This window comes from Corvus cornix, chromosome 2 (assembly GCF_000738735.6).
Source record: "Corvus cornix cornix isolate S_Up_H32 chromosome 2, ASM73873v5, whole genome shotgun sequence".
Taxonomy (NCBI): domain Eukaryota; kingdom Metazoa; phylum Chordata; class Aves; order Passeriformes; family Corvidae; genus Corvus; species Corvus cornix.
This window is the reverse complement of record NC_046333.1, coordinates 15412776-15429750: the sequence shown is the minus strand read 5'-3', so window position 1 is coordinate 15429750 and position 16975 is coordinate 15412776. Positions and strand designations below refer to the sequence as shown.

The 16975-nt window shown below is 41.5% G+C and overlaps 1 long non-coding RNA gene across 1 annotated transcript; it reads left to right on the top strand.

Annotated features, from left to right (window-relative positions):
• The first annotated feature begins 2743 nt into the window (after positions 1 to 2743).
• Positions 2744 to 16920, top strand: LOC109143990. The gene is made up of 4 exons (XR_002044469.2): positions 2744 to 2852; positions 9131 to 9357; positions 10195 to 10279; positions 14861 to 16920. It is a non-coding gene; the product is annotated as an uncharacterized LOC109143990 (long non-coding RNA).
• The last annotated feature ends 55 nt before the right edge of the window (positions 16921 to 16975 follow it).

The following is a 16975-nucleotide window of genomic DNA, read 5'->3' as shown; positions in this document are numbered from 1 at the left end:
TTTTCTGTTTCATGTGTTGTTATTTGATTCAGCTATGTTCACAAGTCTTTAGGTTATAATTTTTTAACTGTAACAGTAAGTGAACTGTGAAAATGTGTATATGATGTTTCCATGGCTAGTCCAAATTTAGTTATAAGGTTTTAGCACCTATTTTACTGGCATTGTAACTACTTGATATAAACAGATAGAAACTGATGCAAAAATGCAGTATAGGGTACATCAGGCTAAGCTCTGCTAATAAATACTTAAACACAAAAGTGACAAAGATTTTACTATTCCCACAGAGGTACAAACATATCTTGCAAAGTTAAATGTTAACCTATCTTTCTTAGGTCTGTGGTAGTTCACAAGATTAGAATATTACATTCACAACATTAAAATAAGTAAAAATATCAATTAAAAAAAAGAAGTGATTTTTTTAGCCTGTATGGAATACATACGTTATGTTGACTTCGAGTAACAGTTTTCCAAGCTTACATGAAATCACATCTAGTTCCAACTCCCCTGTCATGGGCAGGGATACCTCCCACTAGACCAGGTTCCTCAAAGCCCCATCCAGCCTGATCCAGCCTGGCCTCTTCCTTATCAGCAGTTACTGCTTTCTAAATAGGGAAAAAAGCAAAGAAGTCCTCAGTGTACCTATGCTGTCCGTGAGCAGCAGTAAATGCTCTCGCCACTGCTAGGTTTCTTTGCCCTGCAAAGCTGCTTCATTCCTTATGTGTTCTCTCTGAGCCCCTGTGAGTCTCCTTTGTCACTGCCTTGTCACCGCCTGTATCACTTCGGTGTCTGTTCTGCTGCCCCACCGTTGCTTTCCGCTGCATTACTAAAAATACTGGCATAGCGGAGATTGTAAAAGAGCCAGATTTTTAATCTTGGGCGTGTCCATTTATTTCTGTATAAATATTTGAGTTAAAATTTAGAGTAGTACCAAACCAAACACTTTGGGGAAATTCAAATAAACTGCATCAGTCAACACGGTTACCTTTATCAACAAGAAATGTCATCTTCTCCAAAACAGAAATGGTTTGTTTGACAAGATCTGTGCTCCTTGAAACCCTACATGCCTGTGCTGGTTCTGTATTACTCTCATAATATTTTTTTTTTCAGAGACAATATGTTCCATTATTTTGCTTGGGTAGAGAAGCAATGTAGCAGTTCCTCGGTAGATCCTCTCCATCTTTTTCAGTCTTGGAAAAATAAGAACATATCAAAGCCAGGGGAAATGCCAATCTGTTTACTCCTAACGTATGAATTTCAGCAATTCCCCAGCCTTTAGGACCCTCTGGGGTAAGTGCTTTGGTCCTTTTGATTTAAGAAGATTCAATTTTAGTAGATTCTGGCTTGAATTCTCCCTCATGAAAGACGATTAGCTTTTCAGTGCATATATGTCCTATGAGTTGATTCAGTTCTCCCACTCTGTTCTGAAGGCAAAAGCATCTATTAAATATCCACAGTCCTTTTGTTTGAGTTCCTTTTCTTCCTAACACATTTTATATACCCCGTTATTAATGCCACTGATGACTGAATTTTCATTAATTTCTTTACCTTTTGTCTATTTTATCAGTTGGCTCCAATTTCAATTTGTATCTCACAACTTGCTATTAACTTTCCTTTTATATTCAAACACCATTGTGTCACTTCTGTTGTTCTGGTCAGTTCTCCTAACTGGGGTGTTTTTGTGGCTAGAATAACTGTTTTTCCCCCTTCCCTCTCTGGATAGTCAGGCTGGGTGCATCCAGTAGTGTGTCCTTGAGCAATTTCCAGCTTTTGCTAGTATTTCCCACTTCAAATGATGTACATTGCAATGGCAGTGAATCAGGAACTGACAGACAGAATTAAAACCAGTGTTCAGCCCTCCTCAAATTTGTAGGAGAAGTAATGGAATAAACAATGTCAGAATAATTTAATACTGAGAGAAGTAATTGAATTAAAGCACTCTTGTGTACATAATGTCAAAATGCATAAAAGAAAGTAAGAAACCCATATGTGGAAAGGAAACTCAGATTTTCAACAAAATCATTTTCAGAACATGCAATTTTCCTACAAAATTCCCTGTTTTGTAAATGCAGACAATTACTCACTTTCTTGCATGAGACACAGCTGATGGCTTGGTGCTCACCCTCAGATTGAGCTAAAACTCAATGCTCAGTCTGTACTGCTGCATCTGGGGTTTAGTGCCCAAAGATCTTGGAAGAACCCTCTTTTAGGATGTGGTGAGTTACCCACCATTGGGAACTGTCTTCCCAATGAAATTCACTCTATTTTATGTTGTTTTATTCTACTTTCCATAGCTAGCCCAGTTTAGGTGCCTTCAGTTGGCTGGGAGGAGTGCCATCTGCAGGGAATGCTGCAATGGAAGGTGGCAGAGGGCCACTGGGGCTGGGGACTGCCAAGCCACACAGTGCCTGAGCACAGCAACAAGCTCATGGCCAGACTGGAGGAAACCTGGGGCTAAAGGTCAGGGAACTTGTTCTGAGTCCTCCAGATTCTCAAGGAAATGCCTTGGGATGCATAAAAGTGAGGCTAAAGCGTGGCAGGAGGCTTTGGCACAGCTGAACTAAGGCTTAGGGATGTCACTGATGCCATTGATGTTGGACCAGGGACTCAGAGAGATGTAGGGCCTGTGCTGTTGCCCCTTTAGTCCCTGGGGCAGCCTTTTTGTATTGGGCTGTGTTATGGCTGGTACCATGAAAAATACAGGAAGCTGAATAATTTCATGATTATTTGTACACAGCAGCTGCTCTCATCTCAGTATTCAGGATCCAAATTCCAGCCTGAGAAGGGGCCAGAGGGATATTGTCCAATTCCTCAAGGATGTCCCTCCACACCTCCCAACATATCGGTCACCTGAGGTGAGTATTACAGCCATGCACAGAAGGTTTATCTGGGAATGTCACCTTTTTCTCGTGGTCACCCCCAACACAGCAGAGCCTTTGTAGGCTGGGGTATGGGAAGCTGCCCCAAAAGCATGCCCACCGCCTTCCCACCAATTTACACACTCTTTTTATACTTTCCTGTGAAAGTCCAATTATTTTTCTTCATCTGTGCTCCCTTTGGTTCAAAGTGGGGAAATACCTTTGTAAAGGCAAAAGTCACGTATTGCTGAAAGGAGACCAAATAGGAGGCATGGAGATAAGAATGACTAGAAATGGGAGTTTACCTAGGTTGTTAGAGAGCAGGGGATACCTGTGGTTTAATGGTTCTGCATGCTCTGAAGCAGTTTGGGTGGAAGAGACGCTACTGTGGGGTAAACACAGAGCAGAAATTATGGCTTAGATCTGGTAACACTATGCTCAAAATGGGACAGAAATATCCCAGGTTCTTGGAAGCAAACCAGAATGCTATCTTTGCAAAACCTTTGAAAATGCCAATGTTTGTGAGGAGTGTTCATGGTTAAAATCCTATTAAGAATAAAATGCTTTATTTCCTCTTGGAATTTATAATTTAGGGGATATCTCAGACTTTTTTTCCTACTGCTGCATTCTATTACTACTACTGAGATTAAACTGGCTTCATTTCTTTTAACATAGACTGTTATCTGTTTGTATCATTACATCAATCTTTCTATAAATACTTACTGATATTTGATAGCTTTCCAGAGTAATGCTTTCCTTTCTATAATATTATGCATCTGATGAGGTAAAGATTTTAATTCTTAAAGAAGAACATGTTAATGTATTTAATGATTTTATCATTTTCCCTTACTATTCTATTTTTATGGTGAATTTAGCCTCATAATTTAAATATTTTACTATGCACAAAAGAAATGTCACAATCATTAGTGTAATGCTCATGATCCATATCTTATTTTCTGGTAAAGTGTGGGACAAAAAGCCATAACAAAGTGGGTTATTTAATCAATGTTCAAAATGTATGGATGGGAAAGGTGAGCACATGCTTTCAGGACCCTGAGAATTTTCTCTATATCTTGTGAAGAAGTTCCAGGAAACCCCTGCTCTCTGTTTTTAGGGAAGTTTTGAGGCATACCAAACCTGAAATGCATACTGTAGATTGTCAAAGGCAGCACAAATTTCACTAATGGCAGACACTTTGTTTTCAGGTATTCCTAATACTTTAAGAACCAGAGACTACATTAAATACTATGCACAACTTGTGGCTGCAAGCCAAAAGGAAGCCCACATGACATTTAGTGCCCTTGTCTGCAAGCTGATAAAAGAGTCTGGATTCTCTAAACTCTTTAAGTGCTCAGTGTCAAGCTGGAATTCAGTAACTACAGCCTGAACAACTTATGTTATTTAAAAATGCACACTTAGCTCTAAGAGGTTTCCAAGCACTCTAATGCTGGGGTATTTGAACAGAGTAATAGGGTGCTTTTAAAAAAGCTTTTTATTTTGCAACTTTATGTTCTTCATCTTGTTCAAATATTATTTACTTTAGAATTCATCTGATAGACTCAAACTTAAACATGCTACTCAGTATAATGGGGCAGGGTTCTGACAAGCCTCAGGAAACTAAAAATGTTTGAAGTATTTAGACTTTGCTATATCACAAAGTAAATTTTGCACAGTTTGAGTATGTGCTCTGAGATCACATAAAAATGCTAGACAGAATTATTCCTACCCAGTCATTTGAACTACCCAGATCTGCCAGTTTGTAACATGCAAATGAACCTGTGTGTTTGCTCCTTCCAGGAGCTCCAGAGTTGTATAAAATTGTGCTGAAATCCTGTGCAGAATAATCCAAAACGTCACTGCAGCAGGCTCTTAGTCCACCCCAGATAGGAACTAAATTGCCTGGTCTTTGTCTTGCCTGTACACAAACAAGTACAGTTCCTAACTCACTGCAGGCACAGCTATTTCTTGCTGGAAAGGATATCATGCTTGTTTAGCTCCTTTCCTCTCCATCTGTCACTGGAGCCATGGCAGAGCAGGGGATCACAGCCTCTTGGTAGGACTTTGCAGAGTCCTGCACTGCATCCTTAATTCTTTTAGTTAATGAGCATTTAAATGAAACAGACTGTGTCTGTGTGGACTGAACATCTTCCATAATCTTCCAATGAATTAATGAAAAACTGAATTTCTGAGAAAAGAAACTATTTTTGTGTCTGACTCTGTAGCAAGAGGAGAATTTACAGCTAAAAATTAAAAATTAAAAATAAGGTACCCTCTGAGACAGAAAAGAATTTAATTCTCAGTGGAATTCCTGAATTCCTAAACCCTACAGCTCTAGGGAGCTGTAATGGATATGCTTTTTAGCTCTGCAGAGGGTTGTCTGTCAACAAATTTAAGTTATCTCCTTCTCCTGTCCCACACCAGTGAGACCTAGAGCAGAGGGGGAATTCCTCTCACTTAACATCTCTAGGAATCCTGCAAAATGGAAGATGATTACAAATTACTTTGCTTCCACTGTAGTAGCATCCAGTACAGTGTCTGAGAGACAAACTCCATACACTGAAATGTGTCAAGTGGTGCTAGAGAGAGTACAGAAAGGTTCATCCATCCAGACTGAACCTTTCCACTGCCCTGAGATGCAGATGCTGGCAGCTGGGGCCAGCAGTTAGCCAGGTGGATCCACCTGGGAGTTATCTTATGCTTCAACCAGCTGGTGTTGTCCAGCTGAGGAGCATTACCAGTGAAAATCCTGTGAGCAAGAGTGTAGATACAAAAAATGTGAGAGGATTCTGAAAGTTCTTTAAAAGAAGCTGCTCAGACAGACAAAATAAATATAGCTAGGGAAGTCAGACAGGAGAGAAGATAAATTTGTTTTAAAGCTCATTCTGGTTCAGTGGTGAATGAGGAACAAGTTAAAACAAATAGCAAGTACCCTCTCCCTCCACCCAAGTGCCAATGAAAAGAGATTGCAGGTTGTATAGTAGAAAACACCCAAGATGGAAGATGAAAACATCACTGGTGTGACAAGCTGGCAGCAACGTGAAGCAAAGGACATTGAAAAGAAAAGCTTTTTACCTGTATCAGGAACAAGAGAAATGGAAGCAATGATACAGCACCACTATTTGAAAGAGACATAATAATGATATGAAATAAAATATTCAATAAACCCCACTATTTTCCATTTACGAAAGAGGAAGATAATGGGCTACTACCACATGAGGATGATAAATAACAGCAATCTGTTAAAGACTAAGTGGGCTGTTGGACAAGAGCTATTAGAAATAAGTATTTTGAATAGGTGCAGATTAAATCTCTCATTTGGTGATGTTTATTTACTATAAATCTTGAAAAGCCATGTTAATTTCAAAAGTGCCAAAGAAAGTTAAATTGATGATATATTAAAAGATATTTCAGTGGGTTGGACAGCTGTTAATCTGAATTCCATATCATGGAAAAGCTGATGCTGAGCTCAATTACAAAAAATTTTCCAGAGTCTGTTTTAATAGGATAAAATTTGAAATTTCCATGCAGGAGAAAAAAATATGAAACAAAAGGAAGGGCTATTATCTAAAAAAAGTATCTATGAAAATTATTTAGGGTTTTTGTGGCTGAAAACAGCTCAGTATAAAAGAGCTGTAGAGCAAGAACACCTAACATGACCTAAGAGAAGCAGATTCTGGCTGGTTACTCAGAAGAAAGACAGGGATGGCATTGTCATTTTGTTGAGTTACATTCATAGGATATTCAAGGGCTCTTCCTAAGCAAAGAAAGGCATTGAAAGAGGAGAGAGAGAGAGAAAAAAACTTTTATTTGTGAAGTTGATCATGTTTTAGACAAGGCAGATAGGGTGTTCCTTTGCCTTGATATCCCCTGAACATCAGATTTGAAACAGAGACAGTAAATGTTAATGCTGAGAGCAAAGTGGGGACAACCTGTTCCTGTTTCACTAGCCAAGGTGGTTCCATGACCCACCTGTGCAGGAGGAGCACAACTGGTTCTGTGGAGTGAAGGGTGGGATGCTGGAGTTGGACAGGTGATGATGTGGTTATCTCAAGGGAAAAAGAGACAGTAGAAGGCAGAGAGAGGTTAGAAGGGGTAATCAGATTGGACAAATTAACCAGCTAAATCCAAGATTTGTTACATCCTGAAGGGTTCCACCAGTTTAAAATAGTTTATAGCTTTTTGTTGAGACCCAGGATCAAAAGGCTACAACAGCTGTTGCCTGAAAAGTGCTCCCCTCCTGGTAAGAGGTCTGTCCACTGCCCATGTGAGTTCACCCCAGTGCACCGTGGGTGTTCCCTTTCCCCTGTGTGGTTTCTGCCAGGTCAGGCATGGGGTGAAGCATACAGCTTTCAGGGAGGAATGGCTGTAGGATGCAGGATGCTGATGGTGTGGCCTTGGAGGGCCTTTATGTGGGGTTAGGATTCATGTTGTTGCTCAGACAGAGTCAAGCCACTTCACACATCTGACAGGAGCTTTGAAACTTTGAAGTCTGCAGTCTCCATTTCAGATTTGGTGTAGAGCTTGAATGACCCCAGCCTTTTCCAACTTGATCACCTGCTCAAATAAAACATGATTTCTCCCCACACACATTGCCTTACTTGTTTCTAGCTCTTTAAAGGTTATGTTGTGTGAGGATGTGTATCACACAGAAATTGTATACAGAAATTTGATTAAAGACACCAGGATTTTTCTCCTTTTGTAAATTCCATTTTTTTGAGATTTGTTTGAGGTTTGGGTTTTTGTTTTTAATTTTTTTTTATTATTTTTTATTGCAAGCAATAAAGTAACTCAATTTTTGGAGAATTTTGTCCAGGTCTCCTGAAAAAATGTGCAGACCTGAAACAAATGTCTGGATTGAGTTGAGACCTTGGAATGAAACTGCAAACCACAATAATTTCTTGTGGTTTCTAGTAGCACTGGTATTAATATCACCTAGAAAGTGTATACCATACCTCTGAGTTGCTAAGGCAGGCCTGCAGCAATACTTCAGACTGCAGTCAGACTACCAGCTGCTCAGTAAACTCTGCTCAAAGCACAGTTTGAAGTGGGGTGTCCCAGAAGTTGCCACCAAAGACTCAGCCCTAGAGAGATGGGTAAATGCTTCTTTAACACCACTGTACACTGTGTAGTAGGTAGACAGTTTCAAAAGTAAGAGAAAACAATCTAGAGAATGGAAATCCCAGCATCTTTAGCTATCTGCTCTAAGAGTTTCCTGTCAGTGTAATTTTGGGGCTTTTGGTGCTGTAACTTCAGAAATGCTGCTTCCCACGTCATTTACTTTCTTGGTCCTAGGCTTACAATGAGGGCCTCATATTGGAAAATATTTCTTTTTTTTCTGTTTGGACTAGAATGGCACTAGCTAAATCTACAAGTCTGATCCAATTACTCTTACATTTATTACATCACTACATAGAACAAAAAGGGGAAAGATTTTGATTAAACAACAAAAAAAAATTACATTGCTATCAAAAATCCAGGAGAAAATTTTGCATAAATAAATTAAAACAATAAAAGAGAGAGAAAGTAGTTGCATAATGTCTTGTGTTCATGTGGTATGGCAAGTTCAAGTTGTCTCGAGAGGGATGATTCCAAAACCAAGTTTGTGACATGCACTTAGGGAGCTCAATGAAAGCCAAATTGCCCTGTGAAAAATGGGATCCCTAAAATTGCAGCTTCTGCAAATAAGGTAGAAGCCTACTGTGAATATTCAAGGACATGCATCTGTGTCACATTTGCCAAAATGGTTTTGTTGTTGTTTTGTGTTTTTTTTAGTTTTAATTCTAAGATTCAATTTCAGAACTGGTTCTAGTTGTAAAGGTGAGAAGCACACTGAGAAAACATCTTGCAGAGTAGTAAAAATGTATAAATTGCACCCTGGTGTGTGCTGGATGGACTGGGCTGGTACGGCTGTGCTATGGACACTGCAGCTTTCCTGACCCTGATGCCATGGAATGGCCTACACTCTGCTCTGGGAAGACCAGAAAAGCCAATCAATAGTAATACAGCTCTGGCTCTCCTTCTTTCTCACTTAACAATGGCCTTTTGGTCTAAAAGACTAACAAAGCATGGGCTTAGAGCAGGGAGTCAGAACACCTGTCTCCATATCTGGCATTGTTCTGCTCCGATCCAGAACAGATGGCAGGTTTTTGCTTCACTATTCCTTCACCTGCAAAATAGAGGCAGCACCCCAGAGGCATGAGAGTTGGGAAATGTTAAAGTTATAATGCTGCAATGGTGCTGTTATTATTTAAGAAGTACATCTTCTTCTTCCATAGGGAATGAAATTCAAGACTGTTCAGACGTGCTTTTCTAATGCTGCAAAAGGAGGAGAGACTCTTACCCCGATGGAAACTTGGGAAAATGCTTTGGCTGGTGCCTCCTGGGAGGGTGTTAACATCTGTCTGCAAAGCATGGGCAGTGTGTGACCTCTCACAAGATGGCCATCTAGTCAGGAACCCTGCTTGTTGGCTGCTGAGACTGATTCTCAGGTGTCTTACATCAGGTACAGCTTTTTACTCACCGTGTGAGTCCATATCCTATGAGCATAGCAGTATGGGGTGACAGGCAAGGCAAATAAGGCAGCAGAGAATGAGAATGAGAAATGAGAGATTTTGGCTTGGCTTATGGCTGTACCCCTGCAGTGGAGTTGCATTTTCAAAGCCACTATATAGTCAGAAGCACTCAGGAGTGTTTCCAAGTATGTAGTAGCTGGAAACAAGGACTAAAACCTTTCCAGAAGCCAGAAGCCATTGATTTCAGTCAAAGGATTTCTTCCTAAAATGTACAGCCTGCTAGAGAAGATTTCCAGTAGTCATTAAAGGTGCCCTAGAGGTTACCAGAAGTGAAAGGTGAATTAAGACTAAGATGAAGTGTTGCATCAGGTGAGATAAAACACAGGTTCCCTCTGGTTGAAGCCATGATAAGCCTGTGTCCTAGGAAAGTAATTCTGCCTATATCTTGCAGGTGCTTGCTTCAACCAAATAAAAGCTTGGAGAGAGATTTCTTTAGTGTTCTGAAGACACTTAAAAGCAATAACATTTAGCTGATGTGAAGTGTTTGATGAAAGTTTCCAACGCATGCTCAACAAAAGTCTTTGAAGTAAGAATAGCAGGATTATATTATTCTGGAGGTGTATAATTTAGTGTAAATAGACATCTCATAGAAGCACAGGGACAGGAGGAGGATATGTATTTGGAAAGTGCATTTAATATAATATAATAATATATTACACTACACAAACAAATCTTCTCTTTAACATGTGCTATAAAAATTGTTCTTTGATGCTTTCTGAAGCAAGAGATCTATTTTAACTCTCTGTCTTTCTTGTTCTGCTAAACAGAGAGACGTCTAACTGCCTCACAGGGAAATCATTGCTTCTGTCATTAATGAAACAGGATTTGTGATCCTTTCAAGTCCAGGAGGAGGTTGGTAGTTTTGATGACCTTTTTCGTTACTTACATAATGAATAATTTGGTTTAAAAATAGTTGAAGATCTCTTGTTGCTGTTTTACTTTGGATTTTTAGAGGAGGACAATTAGCTACCGTGAATACAGAACACATCCAGCTGATGCATCACTGAAGATGGGGAGCTTTTACAATTTCATTTGTTTATACACCCTTAATGCCATCCTGTGCTCCTGCACAGATGAAGAAGGGAAACACTGCATCTGTGGGGGAAGCCTCACCTCAGAAATCAGATTGCAGGTGCTCGGCATGTCGAAGTGCTGATCTTGTGAGGAGTAGGAAACAAGGGGAGAATTTTCCCTCCAGCTTCCTCATGCTGTGTCCGTGCTCCTCATGCCCCATCCTCTCTCTGGTATGGCCTCATGCACTCAACACAGCATGGTTTGTCCAAAGGAAGCTGAGACAGAGCAAGACACAAAAAGTGAGGATTTATCTCCTCTTTCCATCAAGACTGCTTGAAAGAGGACGCTGTTTCACCAGTGGTCCTGCAGGAAACTTTCTCTGTAGCAACTGCTGGTTTTAACAGTGCAAGTCAGTACATTGCTTTGATGAAATCTGCTTCTCTTTTAGTCCGTGTGAAAAAACTTAGCCCTGAGTAGGAGCCATCCTCTGGATATAGGCAAGCATGAATTAAGGTCTCTGCCTAATCACAGACTAGGAACCTCAGCAATTCTTCGGTATTTTTTTCAATTTATAATTGATAGTGCAGTTGTGGTGTGCTGCTTCTGAGGCAGTCCAACTTGGAAAAACACATTTCTCCATATTCCTTGCCTTTCCATCAACTGTGCCTTTAGAGAGGCTCTCTGTGAGGCTCCTGGGGCTCTGGGGCCCTGTCAGGTCTGAGGATGAGCATGATGGCGGAGTCCACCAGGATTTCGGATCTGGGATCTATAGCCCTCCTTGGTAATGGAGATGCTCTGAAATTTGTGAGGTTGTGTTTGTGCCCATGTATCCAAAGGGAATCAGCGGGGACAAGGATGCATGCAGCACATTTTTCATGGAGGACTAACTTGGTAAAACTTGTGAAAAAATGAAAATCACAGTTGTGTGATTTACCAGAAGCTTTCACGTAAGACGAGTCTCAGACAGAGGAGTGAGGTAACATGCAGCTGGGTATGAGACATAGCAGATGTGTCCATAAAGTGTCACTGAAATCAAACACAGTCCTCACCTGTGCATCTCTCACTTATGCCTCCCTGTCCATGTTTTACTTCACGGACTGAAACTAAAGTTTTAGTTTCCTTGTGCCTGGTACTTTATTTTCTTTTTTATTTTTTTAGGCTGGTTCGGTGTTCTCTATGGACTTTCTTTATGTTGTTATTTTTTCTGAGCCGTTCGGTCCTTAACACTCTTTCAGTCTCCATCTTTTTTTCTCTCTTTCTCTCTCTATCTCCCTCTGCCTCCCCTTCACTTTTTCTCATCTGGCTACTTCCATCAGGATATTTTATAAAGTAAATATAAAATTAACTGCTTCAAAATCTTTTCCCTCAAAGATCTCTCTGCCCCCTATCATTGTGTTTGACTCACCGTATGAGACAGGTCACCTGTAAGTGTCCTTGTTCCCTGCAGTGAAGAGATGGATTTTGTCCCTTGTAACCCTGCTCAGATGTGAAAGCATTCTCAACACTTAATCCAGTCAATTTACTTCCCAACCAGTCAATCTCTCCATGCTTCCTAGCTAAACCAGTTGAACCCTTTTGCTGGTTCTCAGTGCAGACCTTCAGTTTCACTGGGAACACGTATGCCCTTCTGTCTCTCTTAATTGCTGCATTCATCTAGTCTTTGTTCCCTGTCCTCACGTAGGACTTTGTGAGCAGTAATTATCTCATACCATTGTTTTAAAATCCCTAGTCAGTTTGTGAGGTACAGCTCCAGACATGCCATGTCTTAAACATCAGCTCTGCCCCAAGTATGTAGTGTAAGAGCCCAGCTGCTCTGTATGAGCTCTGTAGGCTGATTTCTCCATGCAGTCACTATCACCTCCTTTCCACCTTGTCCCAGTCTCCCCTTGGCCTTCTCAGAGCCCCGTAGGCTTTCAAGTGTTAACCCCATTTGTGGTTTCTCTTCTCCCCATAAGACCCCAAGCACCCCCTAAGACCCCAGGGTTCAAAAGCAGCCTGGTCTCAGGGTGGGAGACAAGCAAGGCAGAGGTGTTGGGTTTTTTGTGAACTTACAGCAATTTTTCAAGTGACTTGTAATGGATTTCCTTCCAAGTACTTGTCCAGTCTCCCCTTGAATTGGTTAAAACTACTTCTGTCCTTTGCATACTCCTTCAAGGAATTCCACAGCCCTGCAGCAGTGCAGTACTTTATAGAGTCACCTGTCCTAATCCCACAGCCTGCTTCTTGATAGAAAATGGTCAACTCCATTATCAAAATCTGGTGTGTGAAATCAGGACTGGTTTTCATGGTGTTTTTTTCTTTATCCTTAGCTACACTGAACTTCAACTGACATTTCATACAGTCGCATGAGATGTGTCTGCAATTTGTCACAACCTGCCCTTATTACTTTAAACAATTTTGTACCATGTGTGACCTTTGTCTCTCACTGCTCATGCCCTTTCCCATGTTATTTATGGGTATTTTGAACACAACAGACCTCAGTGCAGATCCCTGAAATTTCCACTGCTAACTTCCTTCTATTGAGTTAAATGACCATTTTGCCTGTGCTCTGTTTCCTGCCTTTCAGCCATTTCTCTATGCCACGACTTCCCCCTTCCCCTAGTTTCTTAGTTTCCTTAGAAGTCTGTGGGGATAGACTTTCCTAGATAACCTTCATCAATACATTTGGTACTTCTTTCAAGAACTTTGAGAGATTGGAAGGGCAGGATTTCCAGAAGCCATGTTGGCTCTTACCAAGTGGATCATATCTATCCAGATCATACCATTTAAAGGTGTCCACTAGTTTGATCTTTTATTGAAACTTTTATTACGTTGGCTGGTACAGCCCTCAGGCTTACTTGCCTCTAGGGCTCCAGATCCTCCTGATCCCTCTTTTAACCTTGGTGTCAGTTTTGCTTCCTGACATCCCAAGGTGGGCACTATCTCAGTAATTGAGTCCAAACATCCTTAGGTAGTCTTGAATCCCTTGCTGTTTGCTCCTGTAGTCTGGCAGGCCCCATCCTACCTATTTTTGCCACATACAGTCCCACTGAATTTGAGACACACTCTGGCCAAGTCCTCTCCCAAGAAGGTTCCAGTGTGGAAATCTCCCAGTTTCTGCTACAAGAACCATGGACACCAAGAATTCACCTTGCTTCTCTACAGTGGTCTTGCCCTTCCTGAGCATTGCTTTCAGATCCCAAACTCAGCTGGTCTCAGAGTCAGACCTCTGCCAGACTTGATCCTGATGTGTTGAAGCAGTGCTTAGAATCAGCTTTGATTCCTTTTATGCCATTGCTCCTTAAAATATTTTATGGCCTAACTATATTTTTACAGTCAGCCCACTGAATTTGCCATCACCACTTGGATAGAGCTCCTTGAGCGACACTTTTGGAAATCAACCAACCTCTTTCACCTGGTGATTCAATCAAGCAAACACCTACCCTTTCTCAAGCCTCTCCTGCTGGATGCTGTGTATGTTACTCCACTTCAAGTGTGGTGTCTGCCGTCCAGCGCTCTCCACAGTGCAAGGAAGATTTGGCTGCCTTACCTTCTGCTTTCAGTTTCCCCATTTACACAGTTCCCCCTCTTTGCATTTTGTCACATCTGTGAAAGAGTTCTGGGTCTCTTTTGCTCAGGAAGGGATGATGGATCTAAGTGTGTGATGGTGAAAAGACAAAGGGGTGTTTCCTTACTGAGATCTTGAACCAACATGGTACATCTCTCTATCCTGAGGACCGGGCAGGGTGTTGGTGGTAGCATCCCAAAACCTGACCCGTGTTTCACCTCCTCGTGTGGCAAAGAGTAGGGCACACAACAGTGACTGAATTCATTGGTGCAACCACTTTTCTACTCATGCTACCCCTATGACTTCTCTCACCATTCTGCTGTCAGTGCTGCTGTTCCTGCAAGACAGGCAGAAATATAGACCCCATGTAAAATTATTTCATTTTATGCCTAGAAAATACAGGTTTAACTGTGCTTAAATATATGAGTGGTTTTCAAAAAAGTTTCTGAAAACAATGCAGCCAGTACTGGCATCCCAGATATTAACCTCTATCTATTTCAATTTAATTTATAGTCTAGTTTCTGGTCTATTTCTGTAACTCTTCTTGCTGAAAGAGCAATCAAGATACACATTTGCCACCATTTTTCTCTTAGATCAGTAGTGTTCGTCAACATAAAAATATTTCAGTTCTGTTTCCTGGTCAGACATGCCTTGAAAATTATATACTTTCAACATAGCGCATAATTGTGTACATGAAACTACTGTTCATTTTGTTTTATAACGTGTTTCTCATAGCCTGTGGTCTCCTGTCATCGTTACCCTCTCTCCTACTCCCTTACAACAGTTTTGAGAAAGAAATAACCTCAGAAGTTTGGAGGTGTAACATTTAACTGCCTGTGCCATTTCTAATGCAGTATCTGCTCATATTTCAGCCAGGATGATGTAGCATCCATCACTTCAGCACAAATGGATGCATTTTCACAGACTTCTTGGTCAGAAGAGCATCTCAGCCAGCCTATCTGCCCCAGAGCACACAGGGTTCATCTGACATGACCAAGTCCTGCTGAGCTGAGGGTGTGGGGGACAGGACTGCACCACCTTTTGGAAATCAAAAACAAAAGGACAGAAACGGAAGGAATGCGCATCAAACAATCACCTCCTCTTCCATCATCTCCTCCTGTTTTCACTGTAATCCCCAATGCAAGCTGCCTCAAAATGCAGAGCCTTTCAGAAGATTATCTGTATCAATGCAGGCTTTGAAGTACAGGCTGCTGGCATCTCATTACAGACAGAGATCAAACCTCGGAGATTACCATGGTTCTGGGCCTGCTGGACTTCATTCACACATCACAGAAGTGCTAAGCTATCAAAGTGCAGGGCTCTGTCTGTGTGTTACTTTCTCAGCCATAAATCCAGCAGCACAAACCCGCTGCATTTTTTTTTTTTTTTAACAAATGAGTCCTTTCGGCCCATAAGGTGTCTTTTTCTTCATGGGGCTGAATACAGTTTGGGAAATTGAAATAGTCCAAGCTGGAAGATAGATTGAAGTAATATCCTTGGGGTATTTGGGCCGGATGTTAACTGTATCTTTTTTTCCTTTGGTAAAGCAAACAGGAAGCCATTTGAACTGCAGACTTGCCCACTGAGGGCAAATCCCAGGGTACAAAGGGCAATCCCGGTGCCAGCCATTTTCTGCTCTCTTCTGGCACTCACGTCTGTGCAGAACCATGTCAGCTGGAGGAGCCAGAGCCTGCACATCCTACTTTGAATTAGCTTAGAGACAGCACGTCCCCTCCAGCCCATTCCACTCCAGGCCACCAGTCCCTTGGGCAGCAGATGCTAAAGTACAGGACGTGGGTTTGCTTCCACCTCAAAATGTTCTGAAGATGGGAGATGACTACAAAGCCTTTCTAAATCCTGTACCACAGCTGCATTTAGAACAGGGTTGTGTTAGTAAGTTGTACCAGAGCCTAAAGGCTCAGGTATGCCAGCTCTCCCCACCACTGCAGCAGCAGTTGGGAGTTCACAGAGGCCATTGACATTGTTTCTGGGCTAGAACTTGCAGATCATGCTTAGCCTTCTGCTGTCACTAACATGTAGCAAACTCAAAATGGTTGTGACATGCAACACCAGGATTCAGAGGCAACTTCATTCATGAAATCTACTGGCATGCTTCTAAGCACTGTGAGAGATGGCTGCCTGTCTGGGTGGAGTTTTTCTGGCTGGATCCACATGTGCACCTTGCTGAAGGACCAGTGACAAGGTTCTGAGAGGATCATGCTGGGAAGGTTGTTTGGCTTGGAAGTTAGAGTCACCCACATGCCTGGCAGGCACATCAATATCATGTGCAAGGTGTTCCAACCCAAGTGAGAGCACAGGTGACCAGGTTCTTTGAAGCTTAGCAGAACAAAAAGGATGATCATCTACACCCACTATTCCATCATAATCCTGGATACACAGTCTTGAAGGTAACCAGGACCTGGTGGAGATATGTCAGTATCTCAGCAGGATGAGCTAACTCTGCCTTGCACCTCAGCAGTGTCTGGGTGGTCACCAGCCTCCAGTTTGCCTCTTGTGTGTGTGATCAAGGTCTGAAAAACACCCTGCAGACAGGCCTGCTTGGGTCCATTTTTCCCCAGGAACCCTTTCCTTTCATCATCTGAAATTGATTATTTTTTTAATTGTTCTTTTAAAACACTCATACGTGCAACTTAACAGAATTTTGATCAAAAAAACACAGATAGACCAAAAAATATGAAAAAAAGAAAAATATGAAAAAAATATGAAAAATTGAGGTGCTCCTGTTTCCATCTATCCTTAATACATGAAAAAAACAATAGTCACCAGTCATCTCCCTGCTTCCCAACATTTTAGTTCCAGTTACACCGTAACTGCTGGCATCACAACGTTAGCTTCTGCTGTTGGAAACAGCCTTTGAAAGGAGAAATGGGAAGCAAAAATACTGGAGATACCTTACTGTGGCAAAGGACCTAAAAATGAAGGAATGAGGGGGGAGGGAGGGTGGTAAGAAAAGCATGGGGACAAAT